The following is an 18,598-nucleotide window of genomic DNA, read 5'->3' as shown; positions in this document are numbered from 1 at the left end:
TACTTGGTTAGAGTTACCACAGGATATTTTATATTATTTGAGGCTGTTGTAAAGGGTGTTGATTCTCTGATTTCTGTTTATCATTTGTATATAATTAACTCAAAAAAAAATCAGTATCCCTCCTGTATACAAACCATGGCCACTCTCATACAGGAAAACATTGAATTGAAGTGCTGACTTAAGCTTCAAGAGTTCAGTCCATGACCTCTATCTAACCTTGGATAGAGGTGGGTGGTCCTTGGGCTTCCCAAGGTTTCTTGGTGCTGAGTCTTTGTCAAATAAACTATGGTTCTCAGGGGGAAGCAATATCACCCTAGTGGCATAACTTCATCTAATGTGATCGACCCTGTGTCATTCACTCTCTTTGTTTCTGTTGTCTTCCTTTCTCGTGTTCCCCTCCCTGCCTTCCTCTCTCTTTCTCCCTCATGCTTCCTTTCATTTTTCCTCCCTCTAGCCCCACCTTCCTATTTCCTTCCCTCTTTTCCTATCTTCCTCTCGTGTGATCTTGCTTTGTAAACCAGGGTAGCCTTGAACTCCCTCAGCCTCCCAAGTGGTTGGATGACAGCTGTGTGCCACCACATCCACCTCCGATTACAAATAAGGACGGTGTGTGATTTCTCCTTACCGGGTAGCGCTTTCAGATCGACAGTACTTAAAGACTCTTTCTGCCCACCCGCTCCGGACCTGGGCTCAGTGCAGTGAGCTACCCAACCAGTGGCAGTCCCTGCTCTCCTGCTGGGACCCGTGTCCTGGCATCAACACCCACCTTAGGTATAGAGCACCCTGAGCTGCCTCAACCTCCCCTTCAGCGGCCATAAAATGAAATAATTGCTGCCACGGATGCTCTGAACATAGAGACTTTAAAGAAATCCCTACTAAAAATTAACAGCTATCTTTTTAGGTAGTAATAATCTCGACCCACGGTCACACAGCTAGAAAGTGACCCATCCAGGATTCGCGTTTAAGCTAGGGTTGACTCCACATAATAAAGGATAGTCCATCTCTTTGCTCCTGAACTCCTGGAATAGGAGTATTTGGTAGAACTAGACAGCTTTTCCCCCATTGGCGTTGTGTAAGATTGTAGGCCCTGCTGACCCCGCCATGCCGGTCCCACAGCTAGCTCAGGTGTTGCTCCTTATACCTCAAATCATTCCCATAATCTCTGTAATGACTTCCAGGGCTTCAGTCCAGCGACCGATTTCATCGGCGTGCCTGTAGGCTGAGGGAAAGATATCTGGTTCCGATCCTCTCTCTGGGACTGGATGAGCAAGGGTTGCCTGAGTCCCAACTTCGTCTCCTTCTTGAGAGTGTTTCTGCTTCTCTGTAAGCCGTCAGGCAAACCGCAGATCTCTGGCTGCACTCCCTCTGCGTGGTTCCCCAGGACTGGGCACACTGTACCCCACGCGGGGTCATCTGCTTGCTGCCTGACCCTGTACAAATCCCTCGCGTGGGCGCCTTCTTCGGGCAGACACCCCTTTTCCTTTGTCTGCCCCCTTCCCTCAAGGGCTGTAATGGGATCCACTGAGCGCTTCTGGTTTTCTCGTTCATCTGGAAGAGCTTCTCTAGCAGATGGAGTCTGTCCTTTTCTTTCTTCAACTTTCGTGCCACCCCCAGATTCTTATTTCTACTGCTACCCTGCAGTTCCTCACATTCTCCAGCCAAAAACGTCTAGCGCAGAGCCTGAGTGATCAAGCCGGACCAGCAGTGGAGCTGACTCTTGAGTTTTCACATAGGCTGGGGGAGATCAGCCCGACAAAGAGCGCCTCCCAAAAGAAAACCCGGGAGAATACTCCAGGAAGAAAAGAATACATGACAGAAAGATTTCATATTGCATGTAGGGTCCATTTTTGTTTTGTGTGTGTATATACAAAATTAAAATCCCCTTCCCTCTATGAATCAAATTTACCTTCAAAACGTGACATAAGGAAGCAGATAACCACTCTGAGCTTTGTTTACTAGTAGACTCGGCTGGGTCCTCACGCTGGTGGCCGTTCGTGGGCAGCTGTCCCTGACCAGATGTACCACAGACAAAAAGAACCAGCGTTCAGCAGAAAGCTTGGATGAATTATTCATGTGCTGAGAAATCTGCCAGTGTTAGGAAAGAAAGCCCTCACCCCTTTGAGTCCTGTGCCCCCTCCCTCCCTCCCTCTCTCCCTCCTTCCCTCCCTCTCTCCCTCCTTCCCTCCTTCCTCAGTTGCTGTCCAGGACCCACAGAGCCACTACGGAGTCTGGCTGGAACCCAGGGCTTCGGTGTATTTGCTGTTTGACGTCAAATACATAACTTCACCTCTTAAGGTTTTATCATCTAGAAAATGGAAATGAAGCCTCCCAGGGTTGTTGGGAAGGGTTACCCCAGATGATACAGGAAACAGTAGGGACAGTAGCTGCCAAGTGCTGCTTTTCATACAATGAGGACGAAGATGTCAAGTAAGATGTTTTCTCTATCTATAGAGCAAGATAAACAGTGTGACTTAGTATCTACCATTTTTAGAGAGCGTTCCTGTCAGCAAAGCCTTCCGTAGTCTCACGTGAAACTAAGTGAAGTAGACGGGGGCAACCAGCGCTGTTCCGATTGCACAAGCGGGGACAGGGAGCTTTAGGATCATTGAGCAGCCTGACCCGAAAGTAGAGGTGCTGGGGGTGAGCTCCAGGGCTTTGAGGCATCCTCAGGCTGCGTTTGCTAACTCCTTCTCTCTAATCTCTTCACAAACAGGTATAGCATAGCCGCTTCTAAGTTACAAAGTAGCCAGCCAGAAGGAGGAGCAGCAGGGCGTTTCTAAGTCACTGGGAGCGGATGACTCTGCCGGTGCAGCGCTGTTATACATTAACAGCCTCTGACAGCTAAATTAGCAGACCAACGTTCTCTGTCTGCGTAGCCAGCAAGCCACTATGAATGAATTTGAGCTCGGGGAGTTTAGGTCACCAAAGCCCCATTTTTGTAACTGGTAAAGATTTTGAAATAAGGCCAAAGCTCCTTCATATCCTCTCCACGGGATTAGCTTTTCTCTTCTTTACTCCTTGGCAGGAGTTCTGTGGCAGTCGTTAGCCTAATTCTGGGGATGAAATCCCCAGAGTTTCAGCTGCTTTTTATCTCCTCCTCCAACCTTTCTCTACTATAAAATTGATGAGACTGTCCCCAGAAATGTTTTATAAATATTTAAACCTCTAGTAATCCTTGAGTTTCCCAACTACCCAGCAGGGTATTTCAAGTCGTGGATTCCATCCGGGGTCAGACAAAACTCATAAAAATGATTTGGGAAAATAGACAGCATCCTACAAACAAATGTCTTCAAACTGAGGGGTCTTCAAACAGCTTGCCCCTCTCTAGATCCTGCTGGGCAGCAGAGAGCCCTGGGAGAGCTGCTGTCCCCACAAATGTCTCTGACTACCGTGTCCTCCCCCGCCACCGGGTACTAAAAGTGGGTGGGAGTGTGGCGAACTGGGCGTGGAATAGGGTGGGGAGAGAAGAAGTCTTCCTTCCCTCATCCCTGGGAGACCTTCTCTTTTCTGTTTTGTTTCTCTGAGCTCAGACTCCCAGCTTCTCTTGGGACCCTTCTGGAAACTGAGAGCCAGTGTGGGAGGTGAGAGACAGCATCTCCCAGACTGCAACCAGCTGCTGAGGAGCAAAGCAAAGAACAGGGTGGGGACTGACCCAGGTCCCAGCCCAGAGGTGGAGGCTGCGGTCTCAATCACCCACCCATTTTTTTTCCACTGAGACAATGAGGAAAATAAACATCCAGACCAGTTTTCAGCCTGATCTGGGATCCCTGTGTCTTTTCTGGAAACTGTTATTCTGAGTCCTTCTAAAGTAGCACATCTCCTTTGTAAGTCTTTGGCTTATTTTTTTGTTTACAACTGGGTCTAATCACCCCCAAGAACAGGTCTTGGGTTGAATATAAACTCCACAAATCTTCATAGAACTTACTGCATTGTCCTGGAACAGGCCCCAGCCCTGGCCTGACCTTCAAGGAAGTCCAGACTCTGGAGGAGGAAAAGGTGACTGGGAAAAACATGACTCCTTTCTCCATTCAAAACCTTGATCCTTCTTCCTGCTCTGTCTATTTATACGAGACATTCCCCCTCACCCCCTAGCAGCCAGCATAGATTAAGTCTAGTGTTACCTGCCAAAACCCACAGACTGAGAGGTAGCAGCAGTCTGGTCCCAAATTCCCACCCCAGCAGCTTTGGATAGCTCCCAACTATAACTTGAGATTCCCTGCTCCCGCACCCCCTTGTTGCTATTCATAGAGGACTTGTGATTCTCCCAAGTGAAGGACGGCAGTAATGATGGTTGAATTGTCAGAGTAGATTCCAAAGTTCTGTCTAACTTTCATTTTGGACCAGAGATAGAACTAGATTTTTGTATCAAGTGGTAAGTGGCATTTGTATTAAGCTGTCTTCTTGAATCCTTGACAGTCTTGAGGCTGGTTAAACATCCAGTTATAGATAGTTATTCTGGAGATTCTGGATGCCACAGGGCCTATGGTGTGGTCACATCTCCAGGATCTACACCAGGAGATTTCAGCTTTGTTATTGATTCGATGCACAGATCTCGCGGCCTTCAGTGGTAAACTAGAAGTCATTTAAAGCACTATTTTAAGCATTGCTTTTTAATCCACTCCTGCACGGAACACAATACCTGAAAAGGGAGAATAGGGTCGATGTGAAGGTTTCAGCAGAGAGGGTCAAAGGCTACAAGTGAAGCAGGACCTGGGTGTTCCCTCGCTCTCCTGCAAAGTCTAAAACACGGTATGAAAATACTGCCTGTGGTGGAGACCCAAGAGCACTGACCTTGAGGCCAGGACTAAGCTACGAAAACTTTATCGGTCAGCAACAAAATGGAAAACACCAAGAGAAAGACAGAGTTGATTTTATGAAACCAAGCATGGTCAGACTGTCAGGCTTCTTTATCCAGAGCCTCTCCGTGCTCACACGCATACAACACGCTCTCTCGTGTGCACATAAAATCACAGTCCTACTAGATGGTGCTTTCCCCATAGCTGACGCCAGTAAAAAATGGCACCCCAGCCTGGCGGTGGTGGCGCACACCTTTAATCCCAGCACTCAGGCAGAGGTAGGCAGATCCCTGTGAGTTCAAGGACAGCCTGGTCTACAGAGTGAGTTCCAGGACAACCAGAGCTGTTACACAGAGAAACCCTGTCTCAAAAAAAAGGGGGGGGGTGGAGCCCCAACTTGATATACCGTGGCTGATTGATAGCCATGGGAGGCTGCTTTTTCCGAAGAGTGGAGGAATAGAATGGTGGGGGGTGGGGGGGATACTTGCAGGAGACGAAGGAAGTGAAACTGTAGGCAGGCTGTAAAAACAAAATAAGTACAAAAAGAGCAAGAAATTATTAGGAAATCAAAACAAGCAAATAAATACATAAAGTGACAGACCCATTTTTAAATGGCCATTTCTAAAGGCACAGAGAGGAAGAGCAGGCTGTGCTCTAACTCATCAATAGGATGGTACATTTGGAAACAGTGCTTTAGTGGGCCCCACCTCGGCTTCTGCAGTCACGCCCAGACCTCTGACTGCACCATCAAGTCCATTGCATGCACACACCACTCCAGCATGACATCCGTGCTCTGGGGGAGCCTCCATCCCCTGGGCTGTCCCTCTGCTCCAGTTAGGATGAGCCCTGCACTCTTCAGTCTAACCTAGGATGAACCTGTCCTGTTTTTAATGTCATTCTCATAGAGCAGCGTCTTCCCAGACATTAAGTCATTGCCCAAAGCCTCGCGGCCCACTGGAAGGTGTCTGGGTTTCCAGTGGTGTCTACCTGAATTTCTGAAGAAAATCTGCTTCTGCTTCCCCTGAACCTGTTTCCTCTTCCTCTTGACCACTGCAGCCCACAGTGTTAAGTGCTGCCTCTGTTTCTGTTTTGTTTACTCATCCAGCCTCTGCCATGGAGAACCTGCTTTTTTATTCTCTCAGCCAGACTTCAGCCTCTGCCATGGAGAACCTGCTTTTTTATTCTCTCAGCCAGACTTCAGCCTCTGCCATGGAGAACCTGCTTTTTTATTCTCTCAGCCAGACTTCCTTTGTGAACCTTTTCATAGTTTGGGTTTGAGAAACGTGTACCAGAGGCTAGTCTTGAGCTCAGATTGACTGCCTCATCTTTTCAAGTGCTTGGCTTGGACCCTTCTTGATGGCTCTGCATCCTTATTAGCAAGGTTACATACTATCAGTTGAACAAATTAAAATTTAATTCTTTAAATTATGTTTTTGAATTTAGCTTCAATATTATGCACCATGTGGCCACTAATAGAGATAGATATTTTGATACAGTTCTCTTAAATTATTTAGCTGCAGCCGGGCAATGGTGGCGCACGCCTTTAATCCCAGCACTCGGGAGGCAGAGGCAGGCGGATCTCTATAAGTTCGAGACCAGCCTGGTCTACAGAGCTAGTGCCAGGACAGGCTCCAAAGCCACAGAGAAACCCTGTCTCGAAACCCCCCCCCCAAAAAAAATTATTTAGCTGCAGTGTTGGGCTATAACTTTGAAAATTGTCGCTTAATCTACTTTGTTTTAAAACTTCTAACTCATTTCCAAATGTTGTTTTCAGAAATGCATTGTTGAAATAGGAAAGAAGCATGAAAAATTTAAACTTTAGGGCTGGAGAGATGGTTCAGTAGTCAAGAGCACTGGCTGCTCTTCCAGAGGTCCTGAGTTCAATTCCCAGCACCCACATGGCAGCTCACACCCATCTATAACTCCAGTTCCAGGGGTTCTGACACCCTGTTCTGATCTCCAGACATGCATGTGGTGCATATACATACATGCAGGCAACACCCATATATGCATTTTTAAAAAAGAAATTCTAATGTTATTCATAAGAGGCTGGGACTGAGACTTGTAGGTTGATTTTGTTTCCTTTATGTCTAAAAGCCACTTATGAATGAGTACATATCATATTTATCTTTCTGGGTCTGGGTTACCTCACTCAAAGTAGGTAGCTCCATTCATTTTCCTGCAAAATTTAAGATTTTTTTCTGCTGTGTAATACTCCATTGTGTAAATGTACTAAATTTTCCTTATCCATTCTCCAGTCAAGGGGCATTTAGGTTGTTTCCCGGTTCTGGCTATGACAAACAATGCTGCTATGAACACGGTTGAGCACATGTCCTTGTGGTACGATTGAGCATCCTTTGGGTAAATACCAAGAGTGGTATTGTTGGGTCTTGAGGTAGGTTGTTTCCTAATTTTCTGAGAAATCACTGATTTCCAAAGTGACTGTACCAGCTTGCACTCCCACCAGCAATGTAGAAGTGTTCCCTTTGCCCCTCAACCTCTCCAGCATAAGTTGTCATCAGTGTTTCTCATCTTGACCATTCTTACAGGTGTAAGGTGGAATCTCAGAGTTGTTTTGATTTGCATTTCTCTGATGACTAAGGATGTTGAACATTTCCTTAAATGTATGTCAGCCATTTTAGATTCCTCTGTTGAGAGTTCTCTGTTTACGTCTGTACTCCATTTTTTTTATTGGATTATGTGATCTTTTGGTGTCCAATTTCTTGAGTTCTTTGTATATTTTGGAGATCAGCCCTCTGTCTGATGTGCGGTTAGTGAAGATCTTTTCCCATTCTGTAGGCTGCTATTTTGTCTTGTTGACCGTGTCCTTTGCTTTACAGAAGCTTTTCAGTTTCAGGAGGTCCCATTTATTAATTGTTTCTTTCTGTGTCTGTGTTACTAGGGTTATACTTAGGAAGTGATCTCCTGTGCCAAATACGTTCAAGTGTACTTCCCACTTTCTCTTCTATGAGGTTCAGTGTGACTGGCTTTATGTTGAGGTCTTTGACCCATTTGCACTTGAGTTTTGTGCATGGTAATAAATGTGGGTCTATTTTCATTCTTCTACATGTGGATAACCAGTTATGCCAGCACCATTGTTGAATATGCTTCCTTTTCTCCATTTTATATGTTTTGCTTCTTTGTCAAACATCGGGTGTTCCTAGGTGTGTAGATTGATATCTGGGTCTTTGACTTGGTTCCATTGGTCCTCCTGTCTGTTTTTATGCCAGTACCAGGCTGTTTTCATTGCTGTAGCTCTGTAGTAGAGTTTGAAGTCAGCGATGGTGATGCCTCCAGAAGTTCCTTTATTGTACAGAATTGTTCTAGCTATCTTTTTTTTTTTTGCTTTTCCATATGAAATTGAGTATTATTTTTTTGAGGTTTGTGAAGAATTTTGCTGGGCATTGCATTGAATCTGTAGATTGTTTTTGGTAAGATTGCCATTTTTACTATGTTAGTTCTACCTACCTAAGAGCATGGGAAATCTTTCCATTTTCTGGTGTCTTCTTCAATTTTTTTCTTCAAAGATTTAAAGTTCTTTTCATACAGGTCTTTCACTGGCTTGGCTAGAGTTACTCTGAGATATTTTATGCTATTTGTGGCTATTGTGAAGGGTGATGTTTCTCTGATTTCTTACTCAGCCCATTTATCATCTGTGTAAAGGAAGGCTACTGATTTTTTGTTGTTGTTGTTGTTAATCCTGTATCCCGCTACATTACTGAAAGTGTTTATGAGTTGCAGGAGTTCCCTGGGACCACGGGTGTTTCTTCCTGGAAAAGTTTAGCAGTCTTTACAAACTGTGCAAACCAAGGGCTTTTAGCCTCACTCAGTTTCCTTGCAAGCACACCAGGATCCAGGCTCCAAATCTCAAGTTCCTTCCCCAACATCACAGTGCCTCTCCTGAAGCCAGTGTTTCCTTCCAGATGCTTTTGTGTGTCTCCTTGTTCCCTAGGGGAAGCTAGAGCTCTTAGACTCCCAGCATCACATCCAAACTGATCAGTTTAAGCTATTGTTCAATTAATCCCACCGCGAATGATTCTCAGTGGGCTCCCACAGTTCTGGAGTTTACACCAGTGCCGTCTTAGTGAGAGTCACTGAGAAAGGAGCAAAATCTCCACCTGACAAAGCTCGTTAGCTTTAAGTGTTTATTGTTAATGTTTTATATATATTTTCATGGAAAGTTTTCAAGGTTCAAATGCATCCCTAAAATCTGAACTTATGGTACCCACTGGATAGACTGGTCCCCCCGGGAATGCTAATGGGTTCCCAGGGTTCCTTAGGAGGAGGATGGAAGTACTCCCGTGAATATAGATGAGCACTTTGCTTCTGAGGCAGGAGCTCGTGAATCAAGGACAAGATCCACCCCTTGAGACTGGCCTGAGATTGCTCGTGTAGTCCCTATGGCGGCTGCTCATGACTCATACACAATGACAAGAGTGTTTCATTCCAGTGGTTGCAAACATGTGTGGCCTTGGGTTCCACGCCCAGCACTTTCTCCCCGCCCAAACCAGCTTTATTTCAAGTATGAACAAACACTTTGAGGGGACTACCTTTCAACAGGGACCCCTAACCAGCCCAAGTTCCCAAGAAAGGAAGAGGAGAAAGGTGGGTGTGCTTGGTAAGGCAACAAGAGAGCTTGCTGACCTGATCACTCGCGGATGAGCAGGACAGCACCTGGCTAAATACAGACTCATTGTCCAAAGCCAGAAGCATACACAGCCCAGCAAACGTCACACCGTGGGAACAGCTTCTTCCAGCCCGAGAGAATTTGGAACCTGGGGCCGCTCATTCATTCTGCTGATGCCAGGGAGGGAAAAATTCTGACTGAACGGATTTCTTATCGAAACCCAGGCTTTTGCTAGGCCTGGAAGTGCGAAGCATCGTTAGAGAAACAGTGATCGGGATCCTGACTTGTAGTCTTGTTTTATGTGGCAGGTCTCTGCCTTTCCTCTGTGCATTCCCCAGAATCAGTTTGCGCTAATACACACCTCAGGATCATATGCGCCAAGGTCAGGATGTTCTGATTTGGCTGCCCTGAGCGCTGAGATGTTCTTTCTCGGATTCTTCCGCGGAGCGGGTGAGAGAGCGGCACTCAGGGGAAGAAGGACTCCCGGGCTCTCACGCCCGCCGTCTCTGCCACCTCTTTCGGCTTCCTCTGCTTTATGACGACTGTAGACACTAGAAGACGTATTTTTGAACGTGGAGAATTATTTATAGTGGTCTTTAAGTTTGATCTAACAGATGTTTGCTTACTGCAAAACATTATAAACCCAGAACAAAACAACCCTCCAACCAGCCAGCGTTCTGGTGGTCAGATCTCCTTATAGATTCCCACGCTCTAGAGAATACCGTCTCATTCACAGACCAAGAGATTTGAACTCCAGCTCCACGGTTCATGTCTGATCTCACCGTAGAGCCTTGGACCAGCTGTTTCCCTTCCCTGGGCCACCGTTCCTTGAACGGTGGATGAAAGCTTTGGGGAGGACGAACAGTGGTAAATGAACTGGGCTCCAGGGAATCTGCTGTTGCTACCGGATAAGGTTGTCTATTCAGTAGAGCCTTTTTGTCTATTTGTCCTTATGGTTAGCAATTTCTCCCTAGTTATGGTATGTATGGAAAGACTATGAGAATTATGCCTTTGTCAATAATTTCGAGCTTGTGGTTATGAGTTCAAATGGCCTGGAACTGTCGACCCAGCCTCGCCCTTCCCTCTTGACCTGTCTGTTTTTCTAGTGAGCTTTGTTAGAGGAACATCCGCTCTTGGGATCCTCTACCGTTCTCTCTTTAAAACTCTTCCATCGACCGTTATCTCTTGCCAGACCTTTAGAAGCTCCCCTCTACCAACCCGCTTCTTGAAATAAAAACTAATGGTATATCGAGAATTAAATTATTGCTTTTTATCGACTGGGTGGTGCCGCTGATCAGTAGTGCGTGTATCAGGCCCTAGCACTGAAAACACAACGACGCAAACACGCTAGTGCCTCTTCCTCTCAGAGAACTCTGCGGAGACTCCTCAACATTTGGCATGGCCATGAGGGATGTGAGGCCTCATATAACAACATTAAATGTTTTGCCCAGAGCAAAAGCGAAGTGATTTCAGAGTTTAGATTTGAGGACTTGGATCCTGCTGCTTGGGAATTAGCTTTATAATTTCAGTGATACAGAGAAAAGGTTTGGAGGCGTTTGTTCCTTCATTGAACTTTCTGAGCTCTGTGGCTTGGGCACATGTGTGTAGGAACATGACTACAAGTACTTGAAGAGGCAGAGGTGTCAAATCACCCTGGCACTGGAATTATGCACCATTGTAGGCTGCCCAGTGTGGTGCTGAGAACCAAACCCATGTCCTTGCAGGAAGCAGGAAAAGCTCGTCCTCATAGGGTGACGAGGAGTACTTAGTAAGTGCTGGGTAAATGGTAGTTTTCATTTGTAGACGCTGTTGGCTCTCTGTTCTCAGTAGTTCCCCAAGGAGCATCTAGGGTAGCTGCCATCCATACATCCAGCTCATCCCTCTTGGCCCTCTTGAAGTCTCCCGGTAAGAAGGGATGTGCCAAATGCTTCCTACAAGATGATCTCGAATCCTTCCACGCCCAAGCCATGGAGCTCAGAGTTAGCAGAGACAGGCTTTGGGTCCAGCCTCGTCTCCAGTATTTTGGTCTCCCTGGGTCTGGATACTGAGGCCCACTGAGACTTTTAGGGATGCGGATTGTTTAGAGAGAAGGAATAGAGATAACAAGGGCATTCAGATAAGGGAACTGGTCGTTATATGGCCAGTCATCTTTTCCAGAAACCCCTGCCAGGTCTCCTTTCCTGCCTCCGTTATCACCAGCCTGTTGATGGCTGGCCCTGCCTGGGCAGAGCTCCTCCCCTGACACCCTCTGAGCTCCTGCACTGCAGTTTTGCAGGGCGGTGGGAGGAGTACTTGCATGCTGGGCAGCCTTCCCAGGGGTGGTTGTGGAAAGGAAGGGGAGTGATTCTTTAGAGCCGTAAAAAGAAGCCAGGAAGAAAAGGAAAAAATAAAACCCTGCTTAAAAGAAAACAAACCGACCGAGACATTTGCAGCCGTTATCTTTAGTCTAGACTTAGAGATAGAAGCCAGACCAGGAGTCTGGAAACCTCCCTTCTCTCCGTGTAGCTGACCTTCCTAGCGACCCAGGACGCATCACCGCAACAGCATGTCCATCTCATACCGAAAACATCCCAGACATACGTTCTCTCACGTTTTTCCTTTATCTGTGCCTCAGTTTCTTCTCTCCAAAGGTTCCAGGCAATAAAAACAAACGTTGCAAACGTTTTATATCTGTGCATGGTCTGCTTCACACTCTGACCTTGACTCTGACAACAACAGCCACATAGCATGGGGATTGTAGGCCAGGCGTTATCCTCCCAGCTCCAAACTGGGGCGTGACCTCAGTCTGATGCCTGCGGAACCAGACTTGGGGGCTGAGTGAACTGACTGCTGTCCAGACGTGAAGGTCACTGTCTGGAAAGAATTTTTCAGCTCGCTCGGGTCTCCAAGTCGTATTACCCTGCTGTAATTACGGGGTGAAGGGGAGTAAAGGAGGGGGCACGGGATGATGAAAATGGAAAAGGGGCCAGGTCTCTTAGTCAAGTATGTACCACTTTCGTGAGGACTGGTGTCTACCACATGCTCAGTTTTCACTTCAGAAAAGGAAATAAGGAAAAAATAAAGGTCGGATGAACCTTGTATCTTGAGGCAGGGTCTCAGTATGCAATCCTGGCTGGCCTGGGACTTGCTGTGTAAATCAGGGCGACATCAAACACATCATGATTTTTCTGCCTCTACCTCCTTAATGTCTGGGTTAAGAGAGTGTGCCGCTGTGACTTCCTCCCCACCTTTTTCTGAGACAGGGTCTCATTATGTATCCTTGACCAACCTAGAATCCACTACATAACCCAGGCTAGCCTTGACTTCACAGTCGTTTTTCCTGCCTCAGTCTCCCTAATGCTGGGAATGTAGACATGAATTTCTATGCCTGGCAAGAACATATGATTAGATGCTATTGAGCTCTGTCCACACTTAATAGTTTGCTAGGGATTTGTATGTGTGTGTGTGGTTTGTTTGGTTTTCTGTTGTTTTGTTCTGATGTTTGAGACATCTCACTGTGTTTCCCATCCCAGACTGGCCTCAAGCTCACTGCCTAGTAAAGCATGACCTTGAACCCCCGGGATCCCAGGGTACATGTTGCCATGCCCAGACACGTATGGTCTTTTATAACCCATCTGAAGCATGCAAGTTATTCAATCATATGACAATCTAGTAACTGATATTTTGGGCTACAGCGATAGGTAAAGTTTGATCCTGGCTATGAAACTCAGGTAGCCAGCATACACACTGAGCTGTCTCAGTGGCCCTGAACATATTTCTGTATAAGTTCATTTTACAGACAATTTTTTTTTATTTATCTAGGACATATATGTACATGTGAGACTTATGGGTCTTTTTGGAGGGGATAGGTATATTTAGCTTGTTGGGAAATTATCAAACTGTATGTCTAAATCTTTAATGAGATTTATTTCACATACCATTAAATTCGCCTATCACATATACAGTCCAGCAGGTTTTAGTGTGTTTATACGGATGTGCAGCCCTCTCCGCAGTTCCCAAGTAACCTCATAGTCCTTAGCGGTCACGCTCCCTTTTGACTGCCCCACCCCCACCCTCTGCTCGGTCTTAAGCATTCATTGCGCCTGCTTTCTCTGTCTGGGGATTTGTCTGGGTTTCCAAACCCTGCACAGAAGTTACACTGTATGGTCTCCATCTCTTCTAACTGGCTTCCTTTACGAAGTCCCGAGGGTTCGTCAGAACGCTGCGCGTCAGTGTTTCACTCATGCGTATGTCTGTGACTCCACTTTGGGGACTGCTGCGTTTTATTTAGCCACTCATTAGTCAGTGGGCAGTTTGGGCTGTTTCTCCTTACGTTTTACTTATTCTTACGTGACATGTGAATGTGTGCACTGTGTGTGCACCTGGTGCCTGTGAGGGTCAGAAGATGGCTGGAGCCCCTGGAACTGGAGTTACAGGTGGTTTGAGTCACAGTGTTGGCGCTAGGATCCTCCGCAAGAGCAGTCCATGGTCTTAACCACTGTGCTGTCTCTCCAGCTCCATTGTGGGTGATTTCAATAGTGCTGTCAGAAACATGCATGTATGACATTTGGGGTGTGCGTGTTTCAATTCTCTATCCTTAATAGTATCCTCAATACTTAGTGCTAGGGTGTGTGGTACTTGTAACTTTCCACAGCTGAGGTGGGTAAGGTCCATCAAAGGCAAGCAGCCTACTTGCCTTTGAGTTAAATAGCAAAGCAGAAGCACAGTTAGAAAAGGAATCCAACCTCTCAGTTGTTTACTTGATGCATCCTTTTCTGTTAGATATGTCATCCCATGGAGAGTTTGTGCTGTCAAGTATTTGGATATAATTTTGATTTTTTTAACAAAAAAAAAAGATTATGTACCTGGTGATGTGGGATTCCCCTCTGTATGCTGTGAAAACCATTGATTAATAAAGAACTGCTTTGAGTTGAACCTATAGCAGAGCAGGGCAAAACAAAAGTAGGCAGGAAAAACTAAACTGAATGCTGGGAGAAAGAAGAGCTGAGTCAGGGAGACGACATGAAGCCACTGCCAGAGACAGATGTGTTGAAACTTTGCTGGTAGGCCACAATCTCATGGTGATGCACAGATTAGTGGAGATGAGTTAAATTAAGGTGTAAGAGTTAGCCAATAAGAAGCTAGAGCTAATGGGCCAAGCAGTGATTTAATTGATACAGTTTCTGTGTGATTATTATTCTGGGGCTAAGAGGCTAGGGACAAACAAGCAGCCTTTCTCCTAGAACCCAGTGCTCTCCCTGCATGTTTGCCCACACACCAGAAGAGGGCACCAGATCTCATTACAGATGGTTGTGAGCCACTATGTGGATGTTGGGAATTGAACTTAGGACCTCTATTAGAGCACCTGGTGCTCTTAACCTCTGAGCCATCTCTCCAGCCCCTAATTTTGAATTTTTTTTATTATAATCTAGGACCCTGAGTGCTCATGGGGTCATAAGTCATAGCACTACTAAGCCCTATCTAGAACACGCATGTAAAACACACTCCAATTACTGAAGACCATTGCTGCCTAAAAGGAGCAAAGCAGAGCAGCACAGAGCCCAAGCTGGTTGATACACTGCCTGTAGCAGACGGGGAAAGTGAGGACAGCATCCCCCAGCACACCCTGGATGGTGCACAGGCTGCTTTCCGTTTGCAAGGGGCTCCAGGGATACTGGGCCTTCTGTGTCCAGAATGAGGATACCGTATTCCAGTAAGCTGGATTCAGCTTTTATTAATTATTATCATTATTATTATTATTCCTAAAGCAAGCAAGACCTTATATGAAACGTGGGATTCATTCGATTGATTTTTTTTTTGAGGTCATGTTATAGGGGTGTTGGTATGTTGTTGGATGTTGGTGTGTGTGTGTACGTGTGCGTGCACGTGCATGCTTTGTTGTCTTCTTTTTGAGATTATAACATAGTTCTGTCATCTCTCCCTTCTTTTTTCTTCCTTCAAATTCCCCCCATGTCATCCTCCTTGCTCTCTTTCAAATCCATGATCTCTTTTTTTCCATTGTTGTTGCATATCTAATTATCTTGATTCCTAAATACATAAATACAACCTTCTCAGTCTGAATGACGCCTTTATGTTTTCAAAGGCCATTTGGTATTGGATAACCAATTGGTGTGCTCTTCCCTGTGGAAGACTTCTCTGGCTCTAGCATTCCTCAGTTCCCTGTGGTTCTTTGTGTAGGTTTGAAGCCTTCCTGGCTCTGCCCACACCCTATCCTTGTTAGCATGCCTATTGTTTTTCTTGTTCAGCTCCTGTTTAGACAATCATGTTGTTGAGACTTAATAAATGTAGATTCTGACATCCCTAGGAGATAATTTCGCGACAAACTCCCTGTTCCTTTGGCTCTTACAATCTCTCCACCCCCTCTTCTGCAGTGATCCCTAAGCCTTGGGTGCAGGGTTTGTATTGTACTTCTAGCCCTTGAAACCAGGCTCCACAACTCTGCATTCTGATTGGCTGTGGTTTTCTATGATAGTCTCCATCTGTGGCAAAGAGAAATTTCCTTGATGAGGGATCAGGACTACACTTATCCATGAGTATAAAGGACAAATATTTAGAATATAGTTGGGGACATATGGGGACAAATTTATGTGTACACCGCGAGTGCCTGAAGCCCAAGGAGACCAGACAAAGGTGTCAGATCCCCTGAAACAGAAGCCAGAGACAGTTGTGAGCCAAATCCCAGTCCTCGACTAGGACAGCAAGTGCTCTTAACCCCTGAGCCATCTCCCCAACCCCAGGGCAGAGATCTCTTATTGATGCTTTGTTTTGTATTGAAGACAGGATCTCACTGAAACTCATGTAGTGCAGGCTTCCCTCAGACTTACATACTTCCTCTGCCCAGGACTCTGTAGGGCTGTTACAGGTATGAACTACAATGTCAGGCCAGGCAGAGCTCTTCTGAAGTTGCAGGGTTGATGTGAGCCAGCTTTAACAGAGCTTGTCTAGATCTACAGACTAGAGCTACATAGAAACGCCAGTGGTCTCATAGAGGACCCAGCTCATCCCAGCTCCCGCTTCATCTTATTAACGCATAAAGTACAGATCTTTACCACAAGGAACAGACACATCTGGATTTGTGTGCTAGGGAAAATTTTTTTACTTACTCGGTACACTCATTCAATAATTTTATTTGTATGTATTGAATGCACCCAGGCAGTTACAGTGCTGGAGATACAGAAACAATTGGAACATACGAGATTATATATACCCCACTGTCAAGACTGTCCCAGGCCTGTGACAAGGTTGAGCAGGTAAAGGCACCTGATGCCAAGTCTGACAGCCTGATTCCACCACTCCACCCCACCCCAGCCCTGCATCCACACGGTAGAAGGAAAGCCAGCTCCCAGGAGATAGCCACATCTCAGAGATGTTTTATCGTGTTCTGTTCTGTTTCTGTCTCACTATGTAGAGATCCTCTGTATGTAGACACATATGCCCTGCGGCGTATACATATCCACCCCCAACACAAACATAATTAAAGGAGTAAGATAAGTCGAAGTAAGAGAGCTTGTCGGTATCTTCCCGTTCCCTGTGTCTCTGAGAGGCAAATGAATACACTGAGTCCCAGACTGACTCCAGTCCGCGCTGAAGGCAGAGGGCTGCGGGGCAAAGATGATAGGTCCCTTTATTTGTGCACTGCAGGAGTGAGGGAGGCACTGGGCGACAAGATAAAGCATACAGGTTATTACAAAATACCCTTCATTGTCACATCTTTATTCCGAAGGCAATGAGAAATCAGTAACTGTTACTGAAGACGTAGCACTTTATTATCCTTTGTGTCTTATTTGTTTGGCCAACAAATATTAAGTCACGTGATTCAGGAGGCATGACCCAAGGCCACAGCTGTTAGGAAAGGGTTGGAATCTCTGGCTTCACCGAGTTTCAGTCTAATGCGGAAGGAGCCCAGTGATGAGCGGGAGACTGGCATGTTCCTGGAAATACTCTGGAGTACAAGAAGCATCAGTAAGAAATACAGTTGAACAAATAAACAAGAAAATACTATTCAGAGAGACAGAGCTCTGTAGGCACCGTAAGGAGAAGCCACCATCGCTGAGTGGGGCAGTGCCAGGCTGACACGGTGGCAGGGACGCAGGGCAAAGTCACAGACGACAAGCTGACGGCTTGGCTGACTGACTGATGGAGAAGGCGTTGGTGTGTTTCCCTGAGACAGGAAGCACTGGGAGGAGATTGGCTTAGGTTGCTCATGTCAAGCAGCTGACAGGACATATGAAGGAAGAGCCCAGCAGGTAGGGAGCATGCAGGAGGGAGCCAGGACGACCCGGGCTGGAGATGAAGTGTGAGAGCTGCCATCCGTCACAGGACAGTCTAGAACTAGGTCGTGAGGAATGCAGATGTAGACAGAGCAAGAGGAAGCCAGAATAGTCAGCTGAGAGTGGAGAACCTTATCGGAGGGCTTCTTCTTATCCCTCCCCTGTGTCTTCTCAGCAGAACAGCTGTGTTCCTCCCCTGTGCCGTGACTACTCTGTGCCTGGTATAAACCGTCTCTCACCCACCATTAGAGAGTTCATTCCGCAAACCTAATGGAGTAACAGATGCATTGATTCTGTTAACATCATCCAGGTCACTAGGAGACCTGTTGTAGGAATTCATTTTGGAGATCAATATGGCTCTTGTAGAGCCGTTTTCCCCAGAGGCTCGCTGGCTTTCTCTCCTCTGCCCTGACTGTATGGGGGGTGACCAGAGAGTGATTAGCACTAATGCACCAATGACCCTGCCCTGGGCCATGCGGACAGTGTAGCTTGAAATAGGTCAGAAGAGAGAGTAGCCAAAGAACCTGTCTCCTCCGATAGGATCTGGATAACTTAGAAAGCCATTATCCCCTAAACGGTCCTCCCTAGCTAGCATGTCACCTGAGCACATTTACACCTTTATTCCGTATTTCTTAAGAACATGAGTTTTACTGTTGGAATTTTTAAATAGCAAAGGTTTTTTCTTATATAACCATGGACTAAGAACGGTTGATGTAGGTAAATGCTGGGACTGTGTAAGCAATAACCTCACTGACACACTTCTCAGAAACCAAGAGCAAGAGAGCACAGTGACCAGAGATCTGAAGGGAGTGTGCCCTGGAACCTGTCAGCACCCAGAAAGAAAAATAAAAAAGGGTTCAAGAAGTTTTGTGGGAATGTAGCATCTACTTGGGATCTTGAGGTCT

General features: G+C 46.1%; 1 protein-coding gene across 1 annotated transcript in view; it reads left to right on the top strand.

The window, feature by feature from the left end:
• LOC121447346 (GRB2-associated-binding protein 2) overlaps positions 1 to 18,598 on the top strand; it is a 127,712-nt gene that overhangs the window by 93,382 nt on the left and 15,732 nt on the right. The window lies entirely within an intron of this gene.

Source organism: Microtus oregoni, unplaced genomic scaffold (assembly GCF_018167655.1).
Source record: "Microtus oregoni isolate MIOR12 unplaced genomic scaffold, Mior012 000000F_ref0000247, whole genome shotgun sequence".
Lineage (NCBI taxonomy): Eukaryota > Metazoa > Chordata > Mammalia > Rodentia > Cricetidae > Microtus > Microtus oregoni.
This window is presented reverse-complemented; position numbering and strand designations above follow the sequence as displayed.